The sequence below is a fragment of the Heteronotia binoei genome, chromosome 9 (assembly GCF_032191835.1).
Source record: "Heteronotia binoei isolate CCM8104 ecotype False Entrance Well chromosome 9, APGP_CSIRO_Hbin_v1, whole genome shotgun sequence".
NCBI classification, from domain to species: Eukaryota; Metazoa; Chordata; class Lepidosauria; order Squamata; family Gekkonidae; genus Heteronotia; species Heteronotia binoei.
This window is the reverse complement of record NC_083231.1, coordinates 29,558,285-29,580,955: the sequence shown is the minus strand read 5'-3', so window position 1 is coordinate 29,580,955 and position 22,671 is coordinate 29,558,285.

Genomic DNA, 22,671 nt, shown 5'->3' with positions numbered 1-22,671 from the left:
TTGGGTCAGCCATAGCTCTGGCAGAGGTGGTCCTTGAATGGGCAGCTGCTGTGAGAGCCCACTCAGCCCCACCCACCTCACAGGGTGTTTGTTGTGGGTTAAATCAGATTTCTTGTTTTCCTGCTGAAACCTGCTACTCGCATGTACCCTTTAGACAAAATCTTGGTTTTCTACTCCCTGCACAAACACACAAGCTAATTCACTATGTCAGTCTGACCTTGTGTCATGTCTGGGGGGGGGGGGCGGGGCGGGGCGGTACATCGCTAGCTAACAGAGAGTTCTGTTCTGTGGAACTTCCAAGCAGGAGGAAGATGTTGCCCTTATGACTAGCAGTCTGAAGACAGACAAGGAATGAAACCTACCAGGAAAGAAAAGGGCAGACCACGCTATCCTATCCAGCAAGCCTTTCCTCTTGCTGCCCTCTGCAGGCTTCTTCTTTCCTCCTTTTATACACCAGAGCACTGCTTCCTCCAACAGAAAACAGCCAGCATGAGTCTGGAAGACACAGAACTCCTATCACACGTGGGATACAAAGTCCTCGTGTGGTTTTCCAACAAACACGAAGACTTTGGAATGTGTAGATGGAGCCTCAGGTTTGAGGACAGGAAGCAATAATCTGACCCCAACAGCTCAAGCGCGTTTTACATTTAGCACCCAGTTTACAATGTTTAATTTTAATCCGATGGATGGTGAACAGGGTAGTCAGGTCCCTTCTAGCAACTGGCAGGGGATGAGGGGGACTTACCAGGAGTGGGAGAGAGGCCCAGGTGATGCTGCCAGCGATGTGGCGTGTACCAGAAGTGACATCATCATGTCGCGACACAGTGGTGACACAAAAATTCTATGGTAAAAATGCTTCTACCATAGACAGTGGTGGAATTCTAGCAGGAGCTCCTTTGCATATTAGCCCACACCCCTCTGATGTAGCCAATCCTCCAAGAGTTTACAAGGCTCTTTTTTTGTAAGCTCTTGGAGGATTGGCTACATCAGGGGTGTGTGGCCTAACATGCAAAGGAGCTCAGCTAGAATTCCACCCCGACCATAGATGCTTTGCCCAAACACCAGAGCACTGTGACAATAGTGGGTGTCACTTCCAGTACACGCTGGAAGTGATATCAACCACATCACCAGCTATATAGCTTGGGCCTCGGTCCTGTTCCTGGTAAGTCCCCTGCCAGCCAGCTGATCAGCAGCAGGGCTGGGGCCTGGCCTGATAGGGGATCCCCTGCCTCCAGCAGGAGGTCAGGCGAACATTCTAATGGCGAATGTTCCCATCTCTTCAAAACCATATGATAGTGATTAGGCGCATTTGCAGAGAGCACGTATTTCCTGGTGGGTATGGAAGGACTACCATTTGTACTGCTGTTCAACGTGACATCACAAGACTCCGCACCTTGAGCTTGGGATCCTGGCGATCAGGAAACTCCAACCACCACCAAAGTCCAGCACAAAACATAGCTGGGGTGAGACAGCCAGTCTCCAGGAGCAGATCTTGAGGTACTAATCGGGTGCTCTGACCTGGATGGGCCAGGCTGGTCTGATTTCGTCAGGTCTTGGAAGAAAAGCAGGATTGGCCCAGTATTTGGATGGGAGCCCTCCAAGGAATTCCAGGGTTGTGATGCAGAGGTAGGCAAGGCAAACCACCTCTGAATGTCTCTTGCCTTGAAAACCAGGCTATGGGGGGAGGGGGTCACCACAACTTGACAGCAAAATTAAGAGCAGGAAAAAAGGGGGCGGTGGTAACTATCTGCCACGGGTACTAAATATCTGTGGGTTATCACTTTAGGAAGCATACAGGGCTTCTTCTTTTTTTAGCAGGAACACAGCTCAGGCTGGCTTGGCACCAGGCGGTATGGCCTAATATGCAAATGAGTTCCTGCTGGGCTTTTTCTGTAAAAAAAAGTCCTGTGTGAAGCAATGGTGGTGTCAAGTGGGTGTAGCCTAATATGCAAATGAGTTCCTGCTGGGGTTTTTTCTATTTAAAAAAGCCCTGGAAGCATATATACAGAAAATAGTACTCGCTCAAATAATGAGACCTGTGTTTGGCAGAGGAATCACATGCGTTTATTCTTTTATATCAAGGACCAGAACATTAAAAAAATAAAGTCCTCCCAAGCACTACTGCAAAACATGATTGCTATTTAGCACAGAGAAGCATTTGGATGGGGATCAATCAGATTTTGTTCGTTAAATGGAATCTGTATGGCAACAGTTCAAATCCACATGTCACTATATTATTCAAAATACTTTTGAAAGGCTTGAGGAGGCCAGTAAATCAAAGGGAACAGATGAAATATATTCACATGACACAAAGAGAGGCTCAAAAATCAAAACACTATTCAGATGTTTATATTTAAAACTTCAGATTTTACACACACAGAAAAAAAAGTTTGTTTTTAAATTTAAAAGTTCATTTTCAAAAGCCCCTTATTTAGAAGGATTAAGTACTGGCATAAATGGAATAAATGCTGTCAGTCTTTGGACTAATGTGTTTCTTATCACAGGACAAGGGTCTGTGGACTAGAATCCACTTCATCAGATGCGTGATGAAGACGACTCCAATTCACAAAAGCTTACTCTTTCGTTTTCCAGGGATCGTTTCGTTTCTGGAATTATTTATATTGTCAAACTCTTATGACATCATGGTGAGGGTCAAATGTTCCACTTTCCCCATGATATAGCTGCTGACGTCATGTGATGACTGCTTAAAGAATCTTTATTTTTGCAAAAAGGAGATACCCAGATGAACACACTAAGTATTTTTATTGACGCTATTTCCAGTTTCATTTTAGGATCTGCTTGATTTCTGTCCTACTAAACACCGTTTTGCTCCTCTGCCAGAATGAAGCCATTAGTCCCTGACGGTTGAACACTGGGACTGGTGAAAGGACAGGGAAGGAACAGACAGGGATCTGGAGAGGAAAGGCATATAAGAAGGTAGCAACTGGTGGATAAAGGAGGAAGAGGGAAGAACCAGGCCTAAGATTCAGCAGGAGCTCACAGGAGCACAGCTCCTGAACCTTTCTGAGGGTTCCCCCTCTTTCTCCCCACCTACTTTGTCCATTGAATAGTAGGTGCAACTGCATAACAATCCCTGGATTAGGAGAGTGGGCAGCCAGCCAGGCACCAGGGGCTTTGTCATGCCCCCAGCAGCCCTCTTTAACCCCTGGAGAAGCCCTCTTTAACCCCTGGAGAAGCCTTTGTCATGCCCCCAGCAGCCCTCTTTAACCCCTGGAGAAGCCCTCTTTAACCCCTGGAGAAGCCTTCTCCACTTATGTGGTTTTGGGTGGTGGGTGGCTTACAGGCCTTTTGACTGAGGGGGGCAGCTCCTCAGTGGGGTATAAATATCTACATAAACGAAGCAGAGATATCCTAGAACAGGATCAAAAGGGGTTCAAAAGTTGACTGGTTGGAAACATAAGGACTACCAAGGGAATCTAGCTGATGAATTGTCTCTTTTGTCACCAAGAATAATCCATTTCTACAATAGTTTGACATCATTCCTTAGTATCTCATTAACAGTAGATGATGGATTTGATTCAACTCTACTGTTTTAGCCTCTTTTATTTATTGTTCAGTGATCCAAGTAATTTCAGAGGTTAAAAAGTCTTGATGAATATGTTGTGACCTGTTTTCTTGCCTATTCATGACGGTTTTTCCGCTCAGAAGAGTTCAGCAGTGCTCAAATTACCTATAAGTCTATAGCTCAGTCATATGCATTGTAGATACAAATACAAACTTATGACAGCTAGATTCATGGTTTTGACTTTTGAAAGCTTACACCTGTTGGTCTCTAAGGTGCCACTGTTCAGACCGATACAACTGCCCTCGGAAACGATTTTTTAAGGAATTAACTAATGTTCACTGTGCTTCTTTAAAAAGTACATATTAACCACTAGGGGGCAGCACTTGCACACAGCTGTTAAATCAGGGCATCCATCAGAAAGCAGTGGTAAATCTAGATTTCAAATTAAGAAACCACATTTCCCACCTGCAAAGCATTTTCTAAAACATTCATATTCATACCGGTCTGGCAGCATTGTCAGCAGGGTTGTGTTTTACAGATCTGTTTCAACAAATCTGCAGGTGTATTTGTGTGTTGCCTAATTGATCTCAGATTCTGTTTGGAATTGGCTGAAAGTTTGGACAGGGATGCAGCCTGGAAGTTCTTTAAGATTCAAATTGAAGCACCAGGTAAAATGGAAGTTTCTCCATTCAGGGAACTAGGGCCTGCAGTATCACAGCAGCTTTTACAGAAGAACAAACCTCAAAACATAGTGAGTGGTTGGTGTCTTCACTGTCCTTTCCCATGCTTAATGCCTCATTGTGCATCTCAAAAAGGACAATGGAGAGCTGGGGAAAGTAGAGAAGAGGGCAACCAAGATGATTAAAGACGTGGGGCATCTTTCCTATGAGGGAAGGCTGAAAAGTGGGACTTTGCACTTTAGAAGAGATTACTAATAGGGGATATGATAGAAGTTTATAAAAGTATGCATGTGATGGAGAAAGCAGACAGAGAGAACTTGTTCTCTGTCTCCCAAAATATTAGAACTTGGGGGCATCCAGTGAATTTGGATTGATTGATGGGCACCGTGGGAGACAGGATGCTGGACTAGATGGACCACTGGTCTGATCCACTTCTTATGCTCTTATTTGGGAGGGTGAGGTAGAGAGAATTACTTTCTGTCATCAAATTCAAAATGTCCCTTCTATGTGGACCCCTCTTAAGAAGAAGACTGCAGATTTATACCCCACCCTTCTCTCTGAATCAGAGACTCAGAGTGACTTACAATCTCCTATATCTTCTCTCCCCACAACAGACACCCTTTGAGGAGGATGGGGCTGAGAGGGCTCTCACAGTAGCTGCCCTTTCAAGGATAATTCCTAGGAGAGCTATGGCTGACCCAAGGCCATTCCAACAGCTGTTAGTGGAGGAGTGAGGAATCAAACCCAGTTCTCCCAGATAAGAGTCCACACACTTAACCACTACACCAAACTGTCCCAGGAACTAAGCCAGACCTGCAGTTTGCATGCTAAAAGGTCTTCAACACATCAAAAGATCAGTTTCTTCAAAAGCCGCTTGTTATACTGGAGCAAGGCACATGGCAAGTGTCTGGATCTGATTGTGGAACCCACTAAGGACCTCTCAATCTACCCAGAGTTCTGGCCAAGCAACGTGGAATCATTCCACAGACCGTCAAATGTTTCCACTGTAGAACCTGCTCATCCTAATTTACATTTCAACTGCTCTTTGATGAGCAGAAATGGGAAATTCGACAGGATCATCAATCCTCACTGGAAGACGTGACTGAGGAGGACTAACCAACTGGCAGTTCTTCAGTTAAAGCTGCCATGAGTGGAATTTCTCCCATAAAAGCACCTTGTGTTGTATAAAAAGTCTTTGGCCACAATCCACACAACATGTTTGAGCTTGTTGATTTCAAAAGGCTTTTGTGCACCTGATGCTATTTTTCATTGTAGCTCTTATTGTCTAGTTGCTTGGGCAGACCAAATAAGGAGATTTTAAAATAATGTCCATCCTTCTAACTCCAAGTGAGTTAATCAAAGCCATTAGTCATTCCAGAGTGGAGCCAAATCATTTCCTTCTTCCAAGGAACTCAGAAGCGGCATGTGGGGGTGAAACCAGAGCAAGGATCTTGCGAGGTCCACACAAAGATCTGAGATGTTCTGGACTCTCTTCTAACAGGGGAGCTCCACTCATGCAAGAAGCAGGAAGGAGTGATTTCACACCCCCTTTCCCTGTCAGCTTGCATGGTAATTATTCCATATGCATCCTGTGACCCCAAGAATACACTTCCCCAGGGTCAGGAATTGCTGCTGGGAGGGGGAAAGAGCTAAGAAACCCCATGGCTGTCAGGACTTCCCACTGATGGTCCAGGCCACTCCATTCAACACCCCTTTCATCTGCATGGCCCCTCCATTGGAAGGCCTCCAATCTACCCCCTTTGCTCACCACCACTTGCTGCCACTCTTACATTGCTACTGTCAGGGCTTCAGATTGGCATGGGAGGGGGGCAGGGCGGGAGAAGTCTACTTGCAGCTGGATCCCCCTGAAAGGTTTACTGAGTTAGACAAACTGGGGGGGGGGGGGGGCTGTCACTTTACTTGAGAAGCAGAGAAAGTGTTTAATTGCCAAACCAGGTGGCCACGCAAACAAAAAAATTCTGCATTGAGCCCCACCAAAAATTAAATCCTGGCTACAGCCCTGCCTGCCCCCCCCCCCCCCCCATAGCTATGGACCTGCTGATGGCTCATGGGATTCAACTTATGGTCTTCTGCTCCTCCAGTTTATCCTCCCAGCCACTCTGTGAGGAGGTTAGGCTGAGAGAGCAGCTGACTCACATTACACAGTAAGCTTCATGCTGAGAGGGATTTGATATCCCCAGGTCTATCTAACACCACCGCTATATTGATAACCTATAGTTATCCTATATTTTAGGTCCTTTGGAAGATTTGACAAAGCCTCCAAAGAGATTTCCCAATAGCTGTAAGCCAAATTGGTCAATGAATACACAGGAAGCTGCCTTATACTGAATCAGACCAGTGGTCCATCAAAGTCACTCAGTATGATCTACTCAGACTGGCAGCAGCTCTCCAGAGTCTCAAGCAGGGGTCTTTCACATCACCTACTGCCTGGTCTTTTAACTGGAGATGCCATGGGCTGGACCTGGGACCTTCTGCAAAATTCTCCCTAATTGTATGTCTGAGGTTTGCTTTGTAGTATGGAGGCAGTATTGCAGAGCCCTGTGGCGCAGAGTGGTAAAGCTGCAGTACTGCAGTCCGAACTCTCTGCTCATGACCTGTTCGATCCTGGCGGAAGCTGGGTTCAAGTAGCCGGCTCCAGATTGACTCAGCCTTCCATCCTTCCGAGGTCGGTAAAATGAGTACCCAGCTTGCTGGGGGGGAAAGTGTAGATGACTGGGGAAGGCAATGGCAAACCACCCCGTTAAAAAGTCTGCCATGAAAACATGATGCGACGTCATCTCAGAGTCGAAAACGACTGGTGCTTGCGCAGGGGAGTACCTTTACCTTTTTATTCCTGCTGTGCTTACGTTCACTTCCCCCATGATTTAGATCAAACTACTTTTGCATGTTTCTTGAAGTCCTCCAAACAGCAATCAAGCTGTCAGAATCGTCTGCTGTATATACCAGTGATGTCCATGCCAATGAATAACACTTCCTGCAACGCTCAAAGCAGTTTTAACATTTCTTAACTTTTTATGAGAAAGGGAAAGCCAAGTCCAGTATTACTGCTATGAAGTCCTTGCCATCTCCTTATGCTTCCAATTTTAAGCTTTTGATTTGGTTTTAATAAGGATGTGCAACTTGTCTGTGATCAGCTACCTCTTTTCAAAGGGAAATGTCTCATGAGACATTGTTTGCTGTGTTCTGTCAAGTATTTTAAACACTGGGCATGATCTAGTGTCCCAACACTAAAGGCTGCCAGTTCTGCCGCACGTTGGCTGTGAAAACTCCCAAAAGCAAATAACAAAACCCTCTTTTCTTCCTAAAGCATCCTCTCTTCCCTTTTCAGTACACCTCAAACATTTTCCTTTAGATTGAGAATCTGCTCACAACTTGGACCAGTCAATTGACAGTGCGATCCTAAACAGAGCTACACCCCTTTAAGCACCATCATCTTGTTAAGGCAAGCAGTTGCAGTTAGAAACTGAAGGAGGGATGGTTTACCTGAAATGACACTTTCCCACATCTCTTCTATTGAATTTGTACTTTTATTGTTACTATTGCTAGATAAGGGCTAATGCCTGAGTAACAGGGAAGTGTGAGTTGCTATTCTTTCCTCAAAGGAAGGGCCAACTGTAGGCCTCATAAATGGCACTGAACATCCAGAAGATGCGTATAAAGTTGTTATGTATGTGAATGTGTTACCAAATGAGTTTCCTGCCTGGCTCATTGGAGCCTGAAGGACTGAGCTTGGGGACTAAAGAACAATGGGCAGGAGGATTCAAATCCCAACTGCCCTGCTCCAATCACCGGCCCCCTGCTGGTTTGAATGACCCAATCACATGCTAGCACGGGAACCCAGTGTTGTATACAGTTGGCCCAGCGGGCCCCGTTCGCCAGTTCAGTTAGTGCAGCCACCCATCATGCTGTACTCAATAAAGTGCTTGTCATTACTACTACCTCGCCTCTTCAATGCCTAAAAACCCACTATATCAGCGGTGGCCAACAGTAGCTCTCCAGATGTTTTTGCCTACAACTCCCATCAGCCCCAGCCATTGGCCATGCTGGCTGGGGCTGATGGGAGTTGTAGGCAAAAACATCTGGAAAGCTACTGTTGGTCACCCCTGCACTATATTATAAAAGTAAAACATGGCACTTTCTAAATGACCTGGATTCCCCCACACCACTCCAGATTAAGGCCAGGATCCAAAGTGGTACAGGGTAGCACTTTGGTAGTACATGGGGGCTTATTTTCTATCTTCCGCTTCCAGAACCAGATATCTCACATTCAGCTAAGGTTGCCAGCTCTGGATTGGGAAATAACTGGAGACTTTGAGGGTGGAGCCTGGGGAGGGGAGAGACCTCAGCAGGATACAATGCCATAGAGTCCATCCTACAAAGAAGCCATTTTATCCAGGGGACCCGATCTCTGTAGCCTGGAGACCCACTGTAATAGCAGGGGATCCCCAGGTCCCACGTGGAGGTTGGCAACCCTAAATTCAGCCACCCTCCCCCCCCCCCAAAAAAAAGTTGCCCCACCTATATATGTGCTTTTTAATGGCACATGGCATTGAGTAGAGGTTGGGTTTCGTCTTTGCCTCAGTCCTGTGAGTACATTTTGGCGTAATCAGACCAAGAAAAACACTTTGCACATTTTTAATGACCTAAAACATGAGATGCATGCCTCTTCTGCATTTTTCATTCTTCTGTACACCATACAAGCATCTGGATTATTCTTGCGGTTGCTATGAAAAGAAGCACAACAGACCATGTAAACCAATTCCGTAGAACTGTTAAGTTAACCTTGTTGCAAAAACACTGAGCAAAGATAAACAGATCGGTGCCAACATGTGGCAAACTGGCATTTTCAAAGTGTCAGGATGCGACCCGTGCCCCGTATTGAAAATTCTTGGCAGGAACACAGCAAGGGGGAAAAAATAATGGAGAACTGCAATAAGAACCTCAGAAACATAACAAGTTTAAACAGGGTTGAAGCAGGCTGGTGGTTTGAATTGCATAAGCACATTTTATAAGCAAGAACAGAAATTATTTAGACTCAAGTGAGATAAACAACACAGGCCTTCAGCGAGAATCAAAGAGACAAAACAGCGATTCATTTAAATGCTGGGAAAGTAGGAGTCTCTTCATGGCAGGCTAGTCATTATGAAATATGAAGATAATTAGATGAGGCTGACAGTGCAATCCCAAACGCAGTTACATCCTTCTAAGTCCGCTGTAGACAATGGGCTGAGAAGGGAGAAAATCTGTTTAGGACTGTACAGTTAAAGAAGTCGGACAGGTAATCACAGGCACAGTGCTAACTGGGAGGACATGTGCTCAGGTTAGTGTACTATTATGCTTACTTTCTGTGTAACTTGTTGCTAATAGGAGCTATCTATGCGTAGGGGGAAGGAGGGACCCATGTTCTTTGCTTATGTTCCTGCATAAAACTTCAGGCACAACGATGGCACTACAGATAAATATCTATAGGTAGACAGAACGATATATACAAGACAGTCCTTGTGGATGGAGCTTTACTGAGGAATAGAAGGAAAGGGACAGGTCCTTCAGTTTGAATTGCGACATTAACACTAAGGGAGAGAATAAATAGAGGTGAAGTAATAACGGGTAGACAGAGCCCTGTGGCGCAGAGTAGTAAAGCTGCAGTACTGCAGTCGGAGCCTCTGCTCACAACCTGAGTTCGATCCCGGCGGAAGCTGGGTTCAGGTAGCCGGTTCAAGGTTAACTCAGCCTTCCATCCTTCCGAGATCGGTAAAATGAGTAGCCAGCTTGCTGGGGGGGAAAGTGTAGATGACTGGGGAAGGCAATGGCAAACCACCCCGTAAAAAGTCTGCCATGAAAACGTTGTGATGTGATGTCACCCCAGAGTCAGAAATGACTGGTGCTTGCACAGGGGACCACCTTTAATAATGGGTGAATGGAAGCTGACAGACTTCAGAGTAGGTTTCCCAAAATATGGCTGCCAAACTGAAATTCATATTTATGCTGCACTTTTCTCCCCAACGAAGACCCAAAGCACCTTACAACATCATTCTCCCCACCTTCACTTTATCTTTGCAAGAGACACCCTACGTGGCAGGTTTGGGCTGAAAGACCATGACCAGCTTAAAGTCACACAGCCTCAACTCCCACCGCGTGTGAGCGAGGATTCAAAACAGAGTCTCCTAGATTCTGCTATAACCATGATACCATCCTGCAGTACTTTACTAAAAATAGTTTTCCATTATGTAACCAGAAGAGGAATACAGTACAATCTTCAAGCCGTTAAGTATAGGGAGTAAAACAAAGTAGTCCAATTGGGTGCCCGCTGCGAGTCTGAGGCCTGTTCTGTCCCACATGCAAATGGCCTCTGATGAGTGTGAAGCATCCTTGACATGGATGTAGATTCCTTCTCGCCATGTGTTTTAAGAACAGGGGTCATTTTGTAGAAAAATAGGTAGTGGAGCTCATTAACATAACTTATTAACATATGCCAAACCGCCCCCCCCCCCCAGCCAAAAGCAACCCAATGCAAGAAAGGAGAGCTCCGGGCAAGCAAGGCCTGCTTGGGCTGGCTAGAGATCCAGCCAGCCCAAGCAGGCCTCGCTCACCTGGGGCTCTCCTTGGCCGTCCCGCCCCCCCACCCAGTCGAAAGGCCAGCAAGCCACCCGCTGCCCAAAATCACATAAGAAGAGGAGAAAGGATGGGATGGACTTCTCCAGAGGTTAATGAAGGCTGCTGGGGGTGTGGCAAAGCTCCTGGTGGCTGGCTGCCCACCTGCTCTCCTAACCCAGGGAATGTTGTGCAGCTGCACCTACTATTTAATGGACAAGGTAGGTGGGGAGGAAGAGGAGGAACCCTCAGAAAGGTTCAGGAGCTGTGCTCCTGGGAGCGCCTGCTGAATTCAAGGCCTGCTTAAGAGCATTACCCAAGCAGCTACCCAGACTGAAGGGGATGACCCCTCACCTTCCTCCACTAGCAAAAAAAAGGTGTGTGTGGTTTTGTGTGGAAGTGGTGCAATGTTATAGATATTGCACCACCTCCACACAAAGTCACATATATATTTAGATTTCTCCCTTATTTATAAGCTGCTTTGGGTCCCAATGGGGACCCAAAGCAGCTTGTACCATTTCCTCTTCTTCCAGCTCATTCTCACAACAAAACTAGTGAGGTAAATTATGCTGAGGGTGACTGCCCCAAGGTCACCCAGTGAGCTTCCATGGCAGAACAGGGATTTGAACCTGGGTCTCCCAGACCCTATTCTGAAACCTCAACCACTCTGCCAAGCTGGCACATGAGACTAAGGCAGACAGAAGGAGATCTGGCTAAAATGTATTGGGGTACAGGATCTCTATCTGGGAATCTGACTTGGGGCAGGGGATCAGTTTCCCTGTGCACTACTAATATATTTGTAAATACCACAAATATCACTGAGGGCCAAACTAGACATGACGGCATCCATGGGTCCAACTCATGGATGCCACCACCATTTTAAAGCATTTTAAAAATGGCGTGAGGGCCTGATCTTCAGCCATGGTGTGCGGGTGACCAACCTGGCACTTGCATGGGGAGGCAAACAAGAGTGCCACAGCCCTCAGTGATGCAGGCCTGATCAGGATTGGGCCATGGCATTTTTAAAATGATTTAAAATGCTGGCAGATCCATGGATGCTGCCACTCCTCATTTGGCCCTCAAGACTCCAGGATGCCTCTTTCCAAGGGAACTAACTCATGTAAGAATAAGCTTCTGGAATTTTTCACTGCTCAGACAAGTGGGAGAGTGTAATAACATAAATGAACACAAAACATATGAAAATAGGAAGAAAATAGCATTTTCAGCTGTGATGACAAGTTTCATATACATTATCTAACATAGGGAATGGTAAACTATATACAAGAAATGAAGCCAGAAGTCCAAAAGTGTTATAGACAGCAATACCTGCATCTTTTCTTTATGTATCCCATTTGTAAATGGCAACCGATGTTTAGCCAATTCTATGGAAAACGCACTTAGAAACAAGAATATTAGGTTTCATTGACCAAGAATCATTCTTAAGCTGCACCATTGTTAAACGCTGCTTACTCTGTCCCAGTTGTCTGCTAATGGTTTTACCCAGGGCTTTTTAAAAAGCAGGAATGCACTTCCAACTGGCTTGGCATTAGGGGGTGTGGCCTATTATGCAAATAAGCTCCTGCTGGGCCTTTTCTTTTAAAAAGCCCTGTATGAAACAATGGTGATGTCAGGGGGTGTGGCCTAATATGCAAAGGCATTCCTGCTGGGCTTTTTCTACAAAAAAGCCCTGGTTTTACCTATAGGATAAGGGCACGAGACAGAAGATTTTTCCTTGTGCCTAGATTATGCAGTGAGAGAGAATCAAAAACCCTTCTGAACATCCCTAGGCAAGTTAAGACCAGCCACACACTGGTGACTACCTATCGCCAGCTCTCTGTTTCTAGGGCTTAAAGGCCACTCATCCATTACTCTGTCAGTGAATCCTAGACAGCAACGTGGTGTTAATGTTTTAAAGCACCTTGTAACCCTCCATTGTTTTTCATGCAATATCCCCCAAGACTGGAAAACTGTCACATTCTATTTTACTGTAGACAGTCATTCCATACAAAAACGTTTGTTACCCTTGATTACAATTTGAAGTTAAATGGTTCTTATATCCCTTCCCCCCGCTCAGAACTCAACAAAGACAGCTGGTAAACCAGTGCCTTCTTTTTTTCTCACTAAATATCCCCACAAAAATTTAAGTTCTATGCAGTGCATTTCTAAGCAGAGTTACACTGTTCTAGGTTCACTGATGGGGATAGACTTAAGGCTCCATCTACACATAACAAAGACTGTTGAAAGAGCTGCAAATGATTTTTTAATTGATGGTGGTGTTTTACTATAGGCAATTGGGTGCCATTTTTTATTTCCCCCATCTGGAGCACCCAAATGGTTTGTCTCATACCAGCATGGCGTAGTGGCTGGACTAAGATCTGGGAGACGCAGGTTCAGATTCCCACGCCCCACAGTGGCAGGGAGGCTGGCTGGGTGACTTGGGCCAGGTACTGTCTCACAACTTAAAACTGTTTCACAGGATGGTGGTTGTCTCGATACAATGGAGGAGAGAATGATATTGTAAGCCATTGGGGGTCTTTATTGAGGAGAAAGTGGAGTACAAAAATAAACAACAGCAGGGAAAAGAAATGAACTTTCCCCTCCCCTCTGCAATTTGCATGCTTGGAAAATGAGAGATTCAGGCCAGTTACAATACCTTGACAGGAAAATATCTGGATTCCACACAGCAAAAAAATGTTTTATGGCATTAAAAAAGAGGCCACATGAAAACGTTTTTGCCACTATAATTAAACAACAGCTGCTTTCTTTCCATTGCTGAAACCTCTGACTTCATTAGCCAGTCCACTTTTTGCACTCTTAGCGTGTGGAAAGGATTATACCCATAAACCAATTAAAGGATTGGGAGCCTGGGAGAGATGCTCAGTGAGCTAAATGAGCAGTAATGGAGCAGCAGGCTTTTTATACATTGCTGGAGACAGCCAGGATAAATCAGGCACAGATTCTCTAATCTATTACATAAGCATCATACAAGAGATGGGAACTAATTCTTTTCCTTGGGCAGTGCCAAATCAAACTCAGATGTACTCTGGCTCCCGCCCACCCCTATATTGAGTTGGATCACCTAACATATGTAACTTTAGTGACACAAAATATGCTGTAGAGCTCAGGCCAAAACAAAATAATTTAATCTGATTATCAGCATTCCCACTATAACCTCCTTAGGTTACAGGCCTAAATATACTTACATGAAGTTGTTTATACTGTGTTGGACAGTGATCTAAGTAGCTTGGCACTATTCTCAGTGATTGCAGTGGCTCTCCAATCTCTCATGTCTTCCTCAAACCCTACCTGAGATCCATTTAATGGAAGATGCCAAAGACTGGCCTGGGAGCTTACTATGGTTAGTTTAATTGCAGAAGGCTAACAATTACTTCTCTGTTTTTAAAAAAAAGCATTTAAGACCAAATACACACAAACAAATCAAAACCCTTTGTTAGCAGTAGCTGCCTTGTTAACTGGGGGTTTAAATACAAGCTCTCAATTCTTTTCATGATGCTACCTTTAATTTTTCTCCTTTCTGCTCTGCTCAGACCAAACTGGTTGCTAAAGGAGCACTTCTGTGATGACAGGGGAGGGGAAAGGAGATTAACCCTTCAACCTCCACTTAGTGCCACCGTTTAAAACTGGGACCCACTTTATTTGCATTTTAAAGAAGGGAACTATCCTTTAAGAATGCACGCGCACACACCTTTAAAATGCTAGGAACAAAGCAGAAGTCCTGGTTTTGACTACCAAACACAAGTGAAGGTGGAGATGTTAAATTCCTTCTCTTGCACTACACCAGGAAAAATGGAGGCTACGTCTGTTTCAACCTTAAGGCACTATACAATATCTACCACTTCACACAGCGGCCATTGTATGGTTTTGAATTAGTCTAGTTAGTATATATTAAACTAAAAAAAGTCCTTGGCTTTCAAATCAGTGAAAAATCAGCTACTGTACTGCAGAGTAAACAAACACCAGATGGTACAGAGCCTTCAATAATACATAGTTGGGTTGGTGGGTGAGCTGGAGCAATGATTGTTAGCTTGGGAACTGGGTGTTACAATAGGTGCTTATTTTAACTTACAAACTGTTGGAGAATATGAACAGATAGGCGTCCAAAGATAAATGCAGCAGCATCAGGGACACAAAGGTTATTTTGAGTTCAATCACAGGAAAACCCAAGCAAATACAATTGTACTTTTATCTCACGCTTCCTTCAAGGAATGCAGAGTCACCTACATAGTTTTCCTTTCCTCCATTTTGCTCTCACAACGAAACCACTTAAGGCCAATGGAAAGAACTGGCCCAAGGTCACTCATCAAAGGGTTGCCAAACTCCAGGATGGGTTAGAAAATTAAGCCCCAAGGCTCTGTGTAAAAAACACCTCTTGAGTCTTTTATATCACAGTCAATAGTCTTTACAATGAAGTTTGCAATAAGTATAAGCAAAGCGTTCTCCAATTATTTCACATGTAAATCAATACCCAGGACTGTGTCAGGCACTGGACTGGGCACTCTTTACATCGGATCCAATCCACAAGTATCACAGGTCCCTGTGCAGTAGATTCAAAAGAGTGTCAATTTCAAATTCCCTGTTGTAATTCACAGGATACACAGCGACAGGAAAGCCAGTATATGAGTAGTTTCGCTTGCCACTTTTTCCAACCTTATTTAAACCCAAAACAACTTCAAATATTTGCCAGCATGAGCCCTTCGCAGTTTTCATTCCCCACAGCGAAGTGAATGAAAGCTGCCAAGGGCTCGTGCTGGTGAATGTCTGAAGTTGTTTTGGATCTGAAAACCAAGTGAGGCTGGAAGGTGCCAACTCCTTGGGTTATTCAGTGCTAGAGTGCACAAAATGACCAGACCAAATTACTTTTTATAAAAAGGCCTTCTTTATTTTATTCTAAGGTAAATAATTACACTAGGCCAAGAAATATAAAAACAGACAAGCAAAATGACAAGAAAAAATAAAAAAAATAACTTCACTAGGCTAAAGCCTAAATAATATCTCTATCTGTGCACAGCAAACTAACTCACGTTACATCAGGCCCCAGAGTAGCATGGCCTTGCCTCCAGAAAGTTACCAGCCATAAGTCCTGGGCATCAGCTCCTTGATGACTCCAACCGGACGGGACGACTGTGTGGAATTATATAAAAATATACTTCTTACCCCTCTCTATGATCTGACAACACTCCCATCAGTTTACTCCACTCCCTAGACCTTTGCAGGATGTCTTCCACTAATTTGATACTCATGACTTCAATTGAGTTAAATTAGGTTTCAAAACATCTTGTATACCTGGTGCTTTCCCTTTAACGATCTAGACAGCAATTTTAGTGACTTGTGAATTAAGTGCTTAAAACATTAGCACTTGTTGGAATTAAAGGTGCTTTCATTGTATTTCTCCCAAGAGAGAGGGAGAAGGAAGCAGACAAGAGCCAGTTGCTCGGGGGGGGGGGGGGCTAACAGGAGCCCTCCAGGGACCCGATTCGGCCCCCAGGCCCCATGTTTGATACCCCTGTTCTAGGACTTTCAAAATGTTCAGACTAGGTTTTAAAATGCTTCTCTAATGTAAAATTTTGCTCTCTGCAATGACAAGCATCTTCCGAGAAGAGTGAGTCATTTATTTATTTAATCAGTCTATCTGAGCTAACATTGCCTGGTACAGCTCCCAAAAAAAGAATGTTACAGAACCTTGTCTGAAAATCAAACTTTTAAATAAATCTCTAATCTTGATATACCTATTACAATTCAAGCAGAAATACACCCCGTCTCTTATGGGTGCATGCTGTATTCTTAATGATTAACAATGGAAGGGTAGCATTGTTGATAGTATTTATTAGACAGATCCTGCACTGTAGAAAATAAAATCTTTTTGGTCAGGGTGGTGTGCCAGAGCAAGCAATATACGAATACTTTCCAAATCCAAGTCTGGCACGCATAGTCAAGGAACTGTACAAAGCCATTAATTTCCACACTGATAGTCACAGTAGACGTTCCAGAACGTTACAGATGTAATTTTCCCAAGGGAAGAAGCAGCAGCATTGGAATCCTTCCTCAACTAAGCCTCATGAAGCATCACACGGAACATAGTTCAGCAACCACTCGACACAATACATATGGCATGGCTTAATCCTACTGTCTATTTGAGGTTGGGGGGAAAAGATTGGGATGGGAGCAGTCAAGTATCCCTGATACATTGGCATTGGCATTGGGCTGCATTCAGCTGTGTAGGCCTCATCTAGCTTCAATAAGATTTGTGTGCCCATGATGAGAATGGTCCTAAAATAGGGTTGCCAATCCCCAGGTGGGGGCAGGGGATCCCCCGGTTTGGAGACCCTCCCCCTGCTTCAGGGTCGTCAGAAAGCCGGGGGGGGGGGAGGGGAGGGAAATGTCTGCTGGGAACTCTGTTATTCCCTAGGGAGATTTATTCCCATAGAAAGTCATGGAGAACTGATCTGCAGGTATCTGGGGCTCTGGGGGGGGGCTGTTTTTTGAGGTAGAGGCACCAAATTTTCAGTATAGCATCTAGTGCCTCTCCCCAAAATACCCCCCAAGTTTCAAAATTGGACCAGGGGGTCCAGTTCTATGAGCCCCAAAAGGAGGTGTCCCTATCCTTCATTATTTCCTATGGAAGGAAGGAATTAAAAAGGTGTGCCGTCCCTTTAAATGTGATGGCCAGAACTCCCTTTGGAGTTCAATTATGCTTGTCACAGCCTTGATCTTGGCTCCACTCCTAATGTCTCCTGGCTCCACCCCCAAAGTCCCCAGATATTTCTTGAATTGGACTTGGCAACCCTATCCTAAAATGTTTAATCCAGGGCTTGGGGGGGGGTAGAAAAAGCCCAGCAGGAACTCATTTGCATATTAAGCCACACCCCCTGATGCCAAGTCAGCTGGAACTGTGTTCCTATGTGTTCCTGCTAAAAAAAAAAAGCGCCCTTGTTTAATCCCTTTAATCTTTTGGTTTTATGTTTCTAGTTTAATAATACATGGGCATTTACTCATGTCACCCGGTTGATGTGAAAAGGGGAATTTTTTTTTGGTCTTGTTTTCAGTGCACAGATTATTGGGTTGCCAACCTGCAGGTGGGGCCTGATTTCCAGGCTACTGAGATTAGTTTCCCTGGATAAAATGGCTGCTTTGAAGCATGTTGTCTATGGCATTGCATCCCACTGAGGTCCCTCCCCTCCCCATGCCCCATCCTCGCCCCCACAAATCTCCAGGAATTTCCCAACCCACAGCTGGCAACCCTACGGTGAAGCTCCAATACTGAAAGTGAAACAAGTTGGAAGAAAAATATTATAAGCAAAAGAGGGCAGTGAGGTAATTGTAGGAGGGCATAGTGAAAGCTCTCTCCCACCCCCTGCTAGCAGGGTAAGGAGACCTGGCAACCCTATTTGTCCTTCTTGGCTTTGGAGGTTCTAGCAGGGGAGTGCAGCTATTGTATACCCTTGACCAAAGACTGGTACACTCCTTCTATCTGAGATGGTTGTCGTCCTCTTCCACTGAGCACACAGCTTCAGAAGGGATGCACATGGAGCAGTGAGGGAGGGAGGGAGGGGACACCCACCTAGCCAGCCAGATCAACCCTGGCGATCAATGGGGTGACAATGGGGGTCACATTTTATACATGGGTATTTACGTTCTGATCTTTGACCGTAATAAAGCCAAAACTATACTCCTTGGCGTTGGTGACACAAAAAGACCCATAAATTGCTGCACAAGAACTGAGGAAAAGAAGGGACCCCATGCCACCCTTGTTTCTCCCATGGGATCCAGGGGGAATGGAGCCAATCCCAGTGCTACCCAGGATGGCTCTCATGCTGCTGCTGCTGCTGAGGCTCTAGTGTGGCGTTCCAAAAGCACCTTCTTATCTATCACTCTTTACCCATGTCCACCACAGGGACTTTTAGTCAGTCATCATCTGTGCGTTCCTGTATCTGAACTCTGTTGTCAAGGGTGAGGGGCCACAATATGGAGTGAGATGATGTGTCATGTGGGGATTAGGGGATTCGGCCTTCCCCTGTGCCAACTTTGTACTACTCAAGAGGATGCTATTTGCTGCACTGGCCATCAGGACACATGCAGACCCCAAAAGGGCAAAAAGCAACCTCTGCATAAGCTTTCCAGTTGTTCAGGCCTGGAAGAAAATTCCCATTTGCTCTCAAAACATTTGAAGAGTGGGAGAAAGAATGGCCTCATTAGAAATTATCTAGGAAATTTCCCTAGTGTCTATAATCTTTACCATAGAAATTAGAGGAAATTCCCACAATGTCACCCAAGTGCTCCCCAGATTCCACCTACCAGAGACACCTGCTAAATCTCCCAGCACTTTCTAGACAATGGTGGGAACCCTACCTCTGGGGCTGTTTTAGCCAAGGAAAATGGCAGAAGGGGGAGGAGGCCTAATTCTCCCCACATCCTGAATTTCAAATCCAAATCAGGGCCCCACACACTGGAGAACTGAGTTTACAGCAGGGAACTTGCTGCTGACATCTAACTAAAAGCCCCCCACGGGGGACATGTGTAAAACATTAACATCTCATTAAGACCTTAGTACTCATGCTGCAGTTTATAGGATCAGAGTATAAAAACTACTTTAGATGTATCTGTGCCAGCAGCCCTCTGGATGTACAAATGCCTTACTTACATTTGCTACAGTATCTGAAAGTAGGGCTGAATCTAGGGGGGAACAGAGGGGGCGCCAAATTGGGTAAGGAGTCCATTCTAGACTATGGGCCCATAAGATAGAATGGGCCCATGGGGGGCATCATTTTTTTAATTGTGCCCCCCTCAAAAAACATGTAGATCTGGTCCTGTCTGAAAGAGAGTTTATACCAAAAAGAAATGCATGTTGACACATATCCCAACATTAAGAAAATGCTGCAAGCACCAAACCCACAAAACACTTGCATGCGGGGGAGTGGCTAGGTATGCTGTAATATCTCATGACACTCAGTGTGCCATCTACCTGCATGTACCTCACAGTGCCCAGAAGCCAAAGAATCTCTGACAGAATCTCTTTCTCATTGATATAGTGCAGTCATTATTTTTAATCTTCTTAAGTGGAAACCCATAACACTTATACTGTTCTTTAGGGATTATGTATGTAGATAAAATATTTTTATGTAAAAAGAAAATATGATTTTAAAAGAATTAATTCCTTGCCTGTTCTTGCCAACAAGAGATATCCTTGGATGCATTTTTTGCTACCTTGGAAAGCCCTGCAAATTATGCAACTCAGCTTCATAGGAAATAAACAATGTGAATGCCTTACATAAGACAGAGAAGAGAAGCAGTCTGTGTTGATAGATCTCTTGCTGTTTCTATAAATGAATGATGATCTGACTGCAAAGCCAGAAGATTAGAAACTACACTATCACCATGTGTTTTGAGGGCTACACGCACACACACATGCTTGTAAAAGGTGTAAATCCTGATAGTTGCTGCAGCAGAAAAACAACGAAAACTAATTTAAAGTATGTACTATTTCTTCAAAATTTGAAACATTTTAGAGAATGAAAATAGATCTCAGAAGCTTGAATACTGTTTGCTTGAATAAAGACTGCTTTGCATCAAAAAAATAAAGTAATACCAGGCAGTAAGGCAGTCTTGCTCAGATTCAGCAGTTTGGAGACTGCAAAAACTATTTTCAGAGTCTGGCAAATGATAAGTTGCCACAGATATTGTTACCATACTCTTGAAGATGCCTGGCACTATACATCAAGCCCTGACACATTTTATAACAAGGCCCTTGAGATGATTCTGCCCCCTTAGTTCAGTACACACCTTCTCATCTGCCTCAACACAATACCAGGGGTGGCCAACGGTAGTTCTTCAGATGTTTTTTGCCTACAACTCCCATCAGCCCCAGCCATCAGCCATGCTGACTGGGGCTGATGGAAGCTGTAGGCAAAAAAAATCTGGAGAGCTACCATTGGCCACCCCTGCAATACACTATCACCCTTTTGCAAAAGTAAATCAATCCAAAGCAAACTGAAAGGAATTCTTCAGCTTCCTTGTGCTCTTTCCTGAGATACTGACTGAAACGCCACAAAAATCTGAAAATTGTTTTTGACCATAAATTATGGCAGGACAAACAAAAAATGATTATAGGTATCATTACCAATACTATCTACAGTTCTTTAAAAATCTCTATAGCTCGCACCCCTCACAGAACTGCAGTTCTTCAAATTTCCTTTGTGTAATACATGAACTTTGCTTTTCAAGTTTTAGCAATGTGTTCGGGATTGGATTGCTTGTGTCTCCCACACTTCTGATTGTGCTTCTTGATCTACCAAGAGTATGAGAACATTTTATTCCATAATATGAAATGAATATTGAACTGACTGTGCCTAAAGTGGGATGTACAATAAAAATATTACATGGTTGAGAGTGGTGAACCTATAAATCAACATACCCTTCACCCCTACTACAGTATGACTTTAGGCTACATTCTTTTTGCCTGCTACACAGTTGTTATTCCAGGATCAGGGATAGTCCACCTGTACAAGCAACACATGTGGGTGCTTATTGTGGACGCATTTTAGGAGTACCAATGTATCAGCCACATATCTATACCCATGATCTATGTAAAAGATTGAGGAGGATTACATTCTCCAGGAAGCAGACATACAGATTCTTCCCTTTTGTCTTTTTGAAAGGCATGTAAGACATTTTTCTTCCATTTGGCTTCATACTGAATCTGTGGCATAATCATAGAGCCACTGAATTCTAAAAGATATTTGAATGGTGTTTCATTGTAGTGTATTTGTGCAGTCAGGTACCATTTTTGTTTGATGTTCTAATGCACCTGTAAACTACTCTGAACTTAGAGAAAATATAATATAAACAAAAATAAGCAAGCAATTGCTAGCTTGTATGTTGCATGAGGCATGAAAATGCTTTGCTTCCACACTGTATAACTCATATGAATAGCTGGCACTCACCTGTTGTTCATTCACTAGCCCAAGAAAGCAATGCCTTTAGTTTAATTAACAGACCATTTAGCAGGAGGTTTCCAGCTACAAACCTGCACAAATGAAAACAGAAGTAGGTCTAGTGTTCCCAGAGAAAACTTATGGTTAGCTATGTTGATCTGTTAGAAGATATCTAAAAACAGCAGCAAAGCAATTCCTTTTCTTTGGACCAACTAAAAATGCCAAAGCACTGAGCAAGCTTTTAAGTTCTTCCCAACTGCATGTTTGACACCCCTGATCTAGATAGTATGCAGGGCAGGCACCTTACTTAATTACTCTTGGGGTATGCTGGTCAAACATATCCCCCAACATGGCGCAGGAGCAGGGCTATCCCTACCTCTGTCTGTGACTCCAACTGACCACTGACTGCCTTCCTACCCCAAACTCAATAATATAAACAGCAGTTCCTGCCCAGGAACTGCCTCTCTTTCTCCTGCAACATTCTGGGGCAGATCTCTAACCTTGAGGGATTTCCTGTGTTCCATAAGGAGTTGCCCCCAGAATACTGGTTACAGACAGGAGGGAAGGGGGGAATGAGGAGGATTCTAGGCCAAGGCCTACCAAGAGTTTGATATTGTCCTCCCATCCACTTCAGACAGTTAAGCCCACACACAAAATGGCATTTCTCCACACACAGCATTTTTTTTAATGCTTTCAACAATGCTCACTAAAGCGTCTGTTTTCACACTTTCTGAGTGAGTCACTCTATGACAGAACACGACACCCAGCAAGGCCAAGGCTGGCCTTTTACTGTTTTCCGCCAGACTGCCTTCACCCAATTAAGGCTCATCCTCATCTCTCATTGATACTAAGCTAAAGGCCAATAATGTCGTTAAATCATCTACTAAAAACGATCAATAATAAA